Raw genomic sequence first — 11,410 nt, forward strand, 5'->3', positions numbered from 1 at the left:
CATACTTCCAATGAAAATATTGAAGAGTGAATTACGCTCAATCCAAGGCATCGAGTAGTTGAGGATATTCATGGAAATCGTGATCTTGTCTAATATGAAAAAGTGACTTGGAAAATGTGAGCATAAGGAGAAAAACAGAAAAGAGGTAAATAATAAAAAATTTGTTTAGAAGAAAATGGAAAAAACTACCTAGAGGAGTCCATTGAAGACCGTTCTTCTAGTGTGGGAGCTACCACTTCTAAATCAAAACAGTAATGGAAAAAGCTACCTAGAAGAGTTCATTGAAGATCGTTATTCTAGTGTGGGAGCTACCATTTCTGAATCAAAAGAAAATTTTATGGAAGTTTGAATAAAACTCATTGGTGTTGCCAGGAGGTGTTGCCAACATCAAGTTCAGACACAACAAAATTTATACACTACCTGAAATTTCGATATTTCATCATATTGGAGGCATATTTAGGACATGCATTTTGACTATTTGTTTTGTGAATTTATCAAGATCAACAGGTTATCCGTATCTAACATATACCAATTGATGAAATCTTTATTACCCATCTTGAAGTGAGGTGATTTCTTGTGTTCATGGGGTGTAATCGACGTGGGCTTGATTTGGATCATCTTTGGGAATGTTAAAATGCATACCAAAACCTCAGTTGCAAGTTAATTAAGGAGTAAATATGTGGTTTAGTAGCGAGAAATTTTTTAAAAGTTACCTGATCGAGCAAAACTTGCACTGTGAAATCCTTAATAAAAATATAGTTTTGTATGCTCAAATATTAATCGCAAGTGCACGATGTCAAGTAATAGTATAATGTACGTGAGTACGAGTATCGTTCCACTGAAGACTGTATTTGACAATTGTTATTTCAGTTATTAAATCTTTAGCAACGAAAATTGATTGATTGGTTATTAATACTATACTTAAATAAATATGCATATAAACTAATTCAAGAATTGAATAATAAAAATTTATATCTAGAGTGGTTGATTAAAATTCAATGAGAAATAGATTTGTTGGGAATATCGGTTCACCTACCCCTCGTTAATTAATTAATTCATTCGCTAGTGATTTATCCTTCCGACAGGATTTCCTATTTCATTGAACACACTATCTCGAGCTATGCCAAACTAATTCTACTCAGTGAAGTAATTAAATGTCTTTAATTATTTATCAAGAGTGAATTGCATGCCGATCTATGAAATCTCCTAATTTTCGACCCTTAGGACTATGACTATCGGCGCGTATCCAATTTCATATATCTATGCAAATTGTAGATCCACGGATTATACTACTCGTTCCTATCACAAGCTATTCTCTCGAACTCACTCGCAATATAAAAACGTTATTAAAGTTAGCTACGCTCTAACAACACGATAAAACAATAGTATAATCAAGACTAACGCACTAATCGAAATATAAATTAATCAAATCAAAGTTTGGGGTAGGATCCCCTTAAATCCCAACAAATATTTAACGTTTAGCTAATCGAATTCATCTTTAAAATTAAACAAAACAATGTTTGAATGAAAGAAACTAGATTAGAAATACTAGTCGTGATAAAAATGCGAGGAACGATGCCCGGAATTCTTCGACTCTTCAACTCCAAGCGTAAAAGTCATTTCCAAAGCTTGTGGCGGCTCCCCAATCCAGTCTGAATCCCTCCAATACGTCCAAAAGATCCCTCCATATCATCTACATCCCCAGAATAAGGTAAGGAATCGGAAAAGAACTTTTTCCAAAAATAGGTGGCGCTCGGGCGGTAGAAAATTACCGCTCAAGCGCCACACATTCTGTAAATTTCTTGGAGAGTGCGGCAGTCGCGCTCGAGCGGTGGAAAATTACCGCTCGAGCGCCGAGTTTTCTGTAAATTTTTTTCTCGGAAAAGCATTTCTCGCACTCGAGCGGAAAAATATTACCGCCCGAGCGCCATCTTCTCTGGAATTTTGCTGCGCGGATCACCTCTCACGCCCGAGCGGTGAAATTCTACAGCTCGGGCACCAGCATTTCTGTATGTTTTTCTCCTCGGCTTGCATCTTTTGCTATGATTTCAGTTTCCCGGTCATTTTCATGCAAATTCATCACGACCTAGTGAGACATTGTCCAATGCAAAAGTTTACTCTAAAACGAACAAAATGTAAAGGAAATGTACGCATGCGCAATGCAAACACACACAAAACTAATGTAATAAAACACGTAAAAACCATACCTATCAACCCCCTCATACTAACCTTTTTCTTGCCCTCAAGCAAAATAGGTTACAAACCACATCCAAGACATGAAACAAACACAAAGTGAAAGTATTGAAAACAATTAAACTGATGGCAAAACAGCAAACTGACATTTCATACCTCAGTGGGTTTTTGAACTATATCCAATTAGTCCACTCACAGTACTTATTAACACCCCTTCCAAAATATCACAACACATTTTTATTTTGCCAAAAGATGTGGTCGTCTGTGTGTGTCGTGGATTTATCTAGCTTGTGCTTCAGATAGTTTTATTCGCAAATCATGTGGGTCGCCGAATCAACAAGTCAACGCAAGTTTCTCTATCCTGAGTTCTGTGTCTATTAGTGACCAACCCGTAAACACTTAAAGTGGTAGAGTTTCATAGGTGAACAACAAAATGTAGGGAGTCAGTAGTCATAAGTGCTCAAGTGGTTCAGACAGCTTGGGAGTACGTAGATCATTTTCACTATGCGCTTGTCAGAAATTTTATCTGACATTCCTCAACACCTTACATCTCCATCTTTTTAGCCTTGGGATATGATTTCATCCCTTTTTGGCTCCCCCACACCTTACATCCCCTTTTTTTTCTCAAAGTTTTCTCATGCGTACTCCCTAGGCTTGGGATATAGGGTATGTTTATTTATCTGGCCTCGGGATGAATTTTTTTTTCGGTTCTATGCACGATTTGGATGAAGGATTTTCTACTTGAGTTCATGCTACTGGTTGGTTACTCATTTCAACAAGTAATCATTCAAGTTCTACTCGCATCTTATGTTTCTCCAGTTCTCCTCACAGATTATGTTGAACTTAACTGTCATCGACATCACTATCAAAATCCACGATGTGTGCATAAAACGATTTCAATTCACATGGGGATTCATAACGAGTGATAAGACTAAGCAACATGCAGTTCATGTAATCCACAATCATCATAGGCTACCAAGTTACTAGTTTCACCATCATCTGACACTCATGCAAGACAAAAACGAAGAAGGACCCCCTCATACTAAAGGGGTGCCATGTCCCCATTGCACAAAAAAAAAAAAAAAAAAAGAAGGGAAAAAAAAAAAAAAAAAAAAAAAAAAACACAGAAGTGCACACACGAATGCAAACACAGAATAAAATAACAAATGACAAGCTAGATTGAAATAATGGTACGAGATATTAACATAAAGCAGTAAAAAAAACTCAAAAAAAAGAAAAAAAAATGCGAGGAAAGGGGAAACAGTGAACTCCCCTGATCAAGGCTCCTCCTCATCGTGCTCCGGTGGTGGAACTCCGGCGGCATCCCCTTGCGGAAGATAGTTATACTGAAACTGATAAGGAGGAATGAACGGCGGATGTGATGGTATTGTCCCTGGGTCCATGCCCCCGTGGATGAGCATGGTGCGCATCAAGGAGTCGAGATGGGTAAACCGTGCTTGGAAGTTGGTGTTGACTTGCTCTTGGTGAGCCATGAAGGCAAGACTCTCGTCCATTTTGTCATTCTGAGTGCGCCTGCAGGGTTGTGGGCGACGAGGGACGACGGTGCTTGATCCACCTGCCTCCTCCTCTTGAGTGGGGAAGACTACGTGACGTTTTGCCCTCTTCCGCTGTAAGTCATCTACACAAATAGCCTTCATCGGCTGCAACCACTCCTCATCCTCACGGAATATCACTCCCGCCCTCGCACACAATTCAGAGATGATGATGGGGAAGAAGAGACCGACATGACTATTGTGAGCGCTCAACATGATCTGAGAATTTATAAGTTTGCCCACATTTATGTTGTATCCAGCAGTCAAAGCAAATAGGAGCACAGCCCGCTCTTTTTGCACCTCGCTCTTGTGCGAGACCGGCATCATCCTTCGGGCCACAAATAGATACCAAAGGGCAATTCCCGCTTTCAAATACTTCTCGTCAAAGCAGCTTGGTGGTCCGCCCAACGGTTTCCACATCGCGCCTGGATGGCATAGTGCTGCGAGAATCACATCATAATCAGGGTCGGCGACCAATGCCTGGAATTGAGAGTCATCCACTTCCTCCGTTTCTAATAGTGTGTTGATCGTAACAGAGTCACACGGGACTAGTCGACCCCTAACAAAGACCCTACCATCGTTTCTTTTCGCCGCATTCGCATAGAATTATCGAACTACTGAAACAACTGCCGCCTTGGGTTGATTTCCAAATTGTATCCATCCACGCCGTTCCAAATCCACAAGAGGCCCTAAGTGTCTGTCCTCAAATTATCTACGAAATCCCCTCTCGACTATAGGGTTTCTGTGAATCTTAGCATGATCGTATCTAGCCCTCGCCGCCTCACTCACAAAACGATGTCTATCAAAAGACGAAGATGAAGAGGAGGAACCGGGATTACCTCGTTGTTTCTTGGGAGCCATGTGGTTTTGATGGAGATGGTGGATGACCGAAGAGATGTGAGTTTTGTTTCTCCAAGAAAATTGTTCCGCCTTGCCGTGAATTGGAGGAGGGAGCGAAGTGCCTGCTCAAGAAAACCGAAAAGGGGCGAGAGGGTTTGGGGGGAAATTGGGGATTTTCAGAATGAGAAAGGGGGAAGGGGATTCGCGAATTTAATTGCAGTCGCGCTCGAGCGGTAGAAAATTACCGCTCGAGCGCCGAGCTCTCTGGGAAATTATTTTCGAAATAAGTGTTCACGCTCGAGCGGTATAAAATTACCGCCCAAGCGCCGAGCTCTCTGGAAAATTATCCCCGCATTTTTTTTAAGTAAATTACTAAGAACAGAAATAAAAATACGAATTAAATGCAAGATAAGGGAACGAGAAGTAGTTCTCAATTTATAGTCTAGAGCTGGACTGTCGGTCAGTTTCAGTTCGGATTGTCTTGGAACCGGGTGATTCCAAGTTGCGGCTCAATTGTGCCACCCACGTAGTGCTTCAGTCGTTGGGCATTGACAGTAAATGTCCCAGACTTTCCATCTTGTAATTCTACAGCCCCCGATGGGTAAACTTTGGAAATCACGAATGGACCAAACCATCGCGACTTCAACTTTTCGGGAAATAGTCGCAACCGAGAGTTTTAGAGCAGGACGTTTTCACCTTCCTTGAATTCTCTTTCAATGATTCGCCTGTCGTGAGCCCTCTTTGTCTTTTCCTTGTACGATAGTGTGAGATCATATGCCAGATTCCGAAATTCCTCCAACTGGTCCAATTGAAACATACGTCGTTCACCTGCATAAGTAAAGTTAAAGTTCAGTGCTTTTGTTGCCCAGTATGCTCGATGCTCTAACTCTACAGGTAAATGACATGCTTTTCCAAACAATAGTCTATATGGTGTAGTGCCTATAGGTGTTTTGAAAGCAGTCATATATGCCCAAAGAGCATCATCTCACCTTACAGACCAATCTTTTCGACTGACACCTACCACTTTTTCTAAAATCCGCTTGATTTCTCGGTTAGACACTTCCACTTGACCACTCGTTTGGGGGTGATAGGGAGTAAATATCTTATGTGTGACACCATATTTGCTTAAAAGTTTTCAAAGAGTTTGTTGCAAAAATGGGTGCCACCATCACTAATGATTGCTCGTGCTGTCCCAAATCTGTTAAAAATATTTTTCTTTAAAAATTTCAGGACTACTTGAGCATCATTGGTGGCATACGCTTCTGCCTCAACCCACTTAGACACGTAGTCGACCGCCACCAAAATATATTTTTTTGTGAAAGAGCTTGGAAACGGTCCCATGAAGTCTATTCCCCACACATCGAAAATCTCACACTCAATAATATTATTCAAAGGCATTTCATGACGGTTAGATATGTTACCTGTCCGCTGGCATTTATCACAGGTAAGCACATAAGAACGAGCATCCTTAAAGAGGGTTGGCCAATAAACGCCACATTCAAGTACCTTGGATGCCGTCTTGGTTGGTCCAAAATGACCACCTACCTCACGGTCATGGCAATGGTTAAGTATTTGACCAAATTCCTCATCTGCAACACACCGCCTGATCATAGAATCTGCACAGATCTTAAACAAAAATGGTTCCTCCCAAAAATAATGTTTCACGTCAGAAAAGAATTTCTTACGCTGATGAAATGATAGATTGGGTGGTGATGTGCCTGTGACAAGAAAATTTGCAAAATTTGCATACCAAGGACAGTGTCTGACCTCAAATAGCTGCTCATCAGGAAACCAATCATTTATAGCATAATCTACACAGTCATTACTAATCAGCTCCAACCTAGACAAGTGATCTGCTACAACATTCTCGACACCCTTCTTATCTTTTATTTCTAAATCAAATTCTTGTAACAATAAAATCCACCGAAGTAGGCGTGGCTTTGCATCTTTCTTAGCAAGTAAATACTTAAGTGCAGAGTGGTCGGTGTAAACAACGACTTTGGACAAAACAAGATATGAGTGAAATTTGTCAAGAGCAAATACTACTGCAAGTAATTCCTTTTCAGTTGTCGCATAATTCAATTGAGCCTCATCAAGGGTCTTACTTGCGTAGTAAATTGTATGAAATACCTTGTTTTGACGCTGGCCAAGCACAGCTCCCACCGCAGTATCACTTGCATCGCACATGACCTCGAATGGTAGATACCAATTTTGTGCCACCAAGACAGGATCCGTCACCAAGCGTTCCTTCAAATCTTCGTATGCCTGTAAACAGTGAGAATTAAAATCAAAGGGCACATCTTTCATAAGTAAGGAAGATAGAGGTTTGGCAATTTTAGAAAATTTTTTGATAAAACTCCGATAAAAACCGGCGTGGCCTAGAAAACTTCTAACTCCCTTTATGGATGACGGAGGTGGTAAGTTCTTGGTAACTTCAACTTTTGCCTTATCCACCTCTATTCCATGCCCTGATATCTTGTGCCCCAATACTATGCCTTCTTGTACCATAAAATGGCACTTCTCCCAATTCAGTACCAAATTCGTCTCATCGCATCTCATCAACACCATATTCAAATTCTGCAAACAGTTATCAAAAGAAGGGCCAAAAATCGAGAAGTCATCCATAAAAATTTCAAGGAAAGTTTATATCATGTCATGAAATATAGCGGTCATGCATCGTTGAAAAGTGGCAGGGCAATTACACAAGCCAAAAGGCATTCGTCTAAAAGCAAAAGTGCCATAAAGACAAGTGAAAGTAGTTTTCTCTTGGTTCTCAGGTGCAATAATGATTTGGTTATACACCGAATACCCATCTAGAAAACAGTAAAACTCATGACCCACTAACCTCTCTAACATTTGATCAATGAAGGGCAGTGGAAAGTGATCTTTACAGGTAGCATCATTTAATTTCCTATAATCCATGCACACACGCCATCCAGTAACTGTCCTAGTGGGTATCAATTCATTTTTTTCATTGGTGATCACAGTAATCCCACCTTTTTTCGGCACACATTGAACAGGACTTACCCATTCACTATCAGATATAGGATAGATGATACCTGCATCAAGGAGTTTGATAATTTCTGCTTTTACTACCTCTTGCATCTTTGGATTTAATCTTCTCTGAGGTTGCACAAGAGGTGAGTACTTATCTTCCATCAAGATCTTGTGCATGCAGACTGATGGATTGATCCCTTTGATATCCACCACTTTCCATGCAAATGCACTTTTGTGTGATTTTAAAACTTCCAGCAGTTTGTCCTCCATTACATCTGTCAAAGAAGAAGAAATAATGACAGGTAAAGTGTTATTCTCACCTAGGTATACGTACTTTAGGTGTGGAGGCAATGGTTTGAGCTCAAGCTTCGGTGGCTCCTCCAGGCTTGACTTCTGAGGGATCAAGTCTCTTCGATCTCCAAAGTCCTCTAATCTCATCTTTATTGGCCTCTTCTATGGCTGGTTGGCATTGAGGTATGCCACTATATCGGCTTTCTCTTCGTCCAAGTAATCTTCGCTTAGTTCGGTAGTGAGAGTGGCTTCCAAAGGATCTCCAGTAGCACCCTGCATATAGTTAGACACAAGAGCATCAAAAGCATCGATTCTATAACAACTATCAGAATACAGTGTGTGCTTAAGTGCATTAAAAACATCAAACGTGATCTCTTCCTCGCCCACTCTCAATCTCAACTTCCCTTCTTGAACATCAATCATGGCCTTGCCAGTCGCAAGGAACGGTCTCCCCAAAATCAAGGGCATCTCCATATCCTCCTCCATGTCGAGCACCACGAAATCAGCAGGAAAAATAAACTTATCCACTTTCACTAGCACATCCTCAATAACTCCCCGTGGATACTTGATAGATCTGTCTGCCAGCTGTAAAGATATCTTCCTTGGCTTAGGTTTCCCCACTCAAGAGGGGGAGGCAGGTGGATCAAGCACCGTCGTCCCTCGTCGCCCACAACCCCGCAGGCGCACTCAGAATGACAAAATGGACCAGAGTCTTGCCTTCATGGCTCACCAGGAGCAGGTCAACACCAACTTCCAAGCACAGTTTACCCATCTCGACTCCTTGATACGCACCATGCTCATCCACGGGGGCATGGACCCAGGGACAATACCACCACTGTGGGGACCCGGGCTCTAACTCGATTATCTTTTGGGATTAATTGGATCTTTGCTAGAAAATGTGGGTCAAAATTTTGCTTTTAACATTTATTCAAATGTATATAAACAAGCACAAGACATTATATAAAATACTGTCATCTTATTCAACTACAATTAACCTTCACATATTCGGCTACAATTAACAGACTAGTGTTTAGAAATTCAGTACATGTCTAGTAATAAACCACTAGTAATCTTCTACGCCCGTAATCTCCACGCTATCTCGATCTCTCATCCTCTGCGTGACCCCGATCCTGTCCCACCTGTTGTCATGCACACATACAGACACAACAACAGCCGGATACTCCGGTGAGAACAAATCCCAGTATAAAACATGTATACATGCATGTCATGCAAGTAAATACAAAATCATAACACATAAATCAGTAATTATGACACACTAGTGAATACAGATAAAACTCTTCAACTCTTATTCTTTGACTCGACTCATATCTAAGTCTAGGGATCCCGGTGTGAATAAGACGTAACAAGTCTCCCACCTACTCTCCCAATCGGGGTGGCGGTACGTCTTATTCCTAGACTTCGGTCATATCTGTATCGAATGTCTACAATCGGAGATGATCTGCTCCTATGCGTCGATACACCGAACGTCTAGTTTGACAATCTGTCAATGACTCCTATCTCAAATGCTTGAATATAAATCTATAAACAAGACATAATCATAATCAAACATAATTAAGAATCTAGTATGTGATTTTGGGAAACTCGTATCCAGTCTGAATCGAGTCATGTCTTCCCGTGTTCACATGAATTATACCTTTCTTGTCGTGAAATAAATTGAAGTCTCGAAGCCGGAATATCAACTCTGTCAATCTGAATCTGAAAAGACATATATACAATGTACCATATCAACCTCTAACTCAAAGAAGTACACATACGGATCAATATTCAATCTCGGTACATTCCGGCGGCATAACGGCGTAATCTTGCGATACCGGTCAACTCAAACATCAATAATCAATATCAATAACTCATAAGCAAGATTATATCTTCCCAATTCCAATTCTAGCATATCAAAATCTATTCAATTACATCAATATATGCTGAAATTCACAACAATTGAATACGGTACCATTTCTTCGATCCGGTTGCGAATAAACGTTCCCAATAATCACAAGAACAATTAATAACAATCAAACTCTGATTTCCCCCAACCATCTCAACTTCAAATCATGTTGGAAATGAATAAAACTTACATCCTCTTGAAGCTATTGAAGAGAGGAGCACGAATCTAGTCTCGGATCGAAAATCGGATGGTTAGATTCTTCAAAATCAAATGTCTAAGGAGAAATGAAGTTTGAAGGAATTGCTGTAATTTCTCTCTCACTTCCTGCTGAAATCTCGAAGGAATGTTGAAGGCATATCATATTATATATGCATGGCAAGGACACTTGGCTTATTTTTCATTCTGCACGTCTCGCGCATATGCGCGACCTCAACCGGCGCATATGCGCGAGACCTACTGTCTCGGCACTTAACAATTTTATCTGCTGGCGCATATGCGCGCCCCTTCTCGGCGCATATGCGCCCACTTCTCTGGACATCTCGCGCATATGCGCGCCTCTTGTCACGCATATGCGCGAGACCTTCGTCTCAGCATCTCTTGGACTCACTCAGCTCGCGCATATGCGCGCCCACCAGCCGCGCATATGCGCGAGACCTTCGGGTCTCACACATAATTCTTGCACATATTCTCAACTCAACAATTCCAAGCCCATCTCGACATGCTCTGTCTATAACCATATCAATCAATCAATTAATAGTCTCAGATTAACAGGATAAAAATCTCGGACATTACAACCACATCCGCCGTTCATTTCTCCTTATCAGTTTCAGTATGACTATCTTCCGCAAGGGGATGCAGCCGTTGTTCCACCATCGGAGCACAATGAGGAGGAGCCTTGATCAGGGGAGTTCACTATTTCCCCTTTCCTCGCGTTTTTTTTTTGGAGTTTCTTTTACTGCTTTATGTTATTATCTCGTACCATTATTTCAATCTAGCTTGTCTTTTGTTATTTTATTCTGTGTTTGCATTCGTGTGTGCACTTCTGTGTTTTGTTTTTTTTGTGCTATGGGGACATGGCACACCTTTAGTATGAGGGGGTCCTTCTTCCGCAGTTTTTCTCAACAAGTTTCCACAAGCAGCAACATCTATCATAGTACGGTTAGGAGTAAGCAAACCATAATAAAATGTTTGAACGACTAACCCAAGTGGTAATTCGTGATGTGGGCATCTTTGTAGTAGATCCTTGAAGCGTTCCCATGCCTCATATGAAGACTCCTGATAGAAATGAGCAAATGTGGAAATGTCTGCCCGCAGCTTCATGGTCTTAGATGGAGGAAAGTATTTAATAAGAAATGCTTTCGCCATGTCATCCCATGTAGTGATCGAACCTACAGGCAAACAATTTAACCATGCTTTAGCTTTATCACGTAAGGAGAAAGGAAATATACGTAACCTGACAACATCATTAGAAACTCCATTAACTTTAAAAGTATCGCAAATTTCGAGAAAATCTGCGATGTGCGTGTTTGGGTCATCTACTGCAGTTCTTCCAAACTAGACTGTATTCTGAATCATCTGAATTATAGCTGGCTTGATTTCGAAGTGGTTTGCTCGCACAATAGGCCTCACAATG

General features: G+C 41.0%; 1 non-coding gene across 1 annotated transcript; it reads left to right on the top strand.

The window, feature by feature from the left end:
* The first annotated feature begins 10,987 nt into the window (after positions 1-10,987).
* On the top strand, positions 10,988-11,093 carry LOC140958138 (small nucleolar RNA R71). Its single transcript, XR_012171734.1, has one exon. It is a non-coding gene; the product is annotated as a small nucleolar RNA R71 (small nucleolar RNA).
* The last annotated feature ends 317 nt before the right edge of the window (positions 11,094-11,410 follow it).

Source organism: Primulina huaijiensis, chromosome 14 (genome assembly GCF_012295235.1).
Source record: "Primulina huaijiensis isolate GDHJ02 chromosome 14, ASM1229523v2, whole genome shotgun sequence".
Lineage (NCBI taxonomy): Eukaryota > Viridiplantae > Streptophyta > Magnoliopsida > Lamiales > Gesneriaceae > Primulina > Primulina huaijiensis.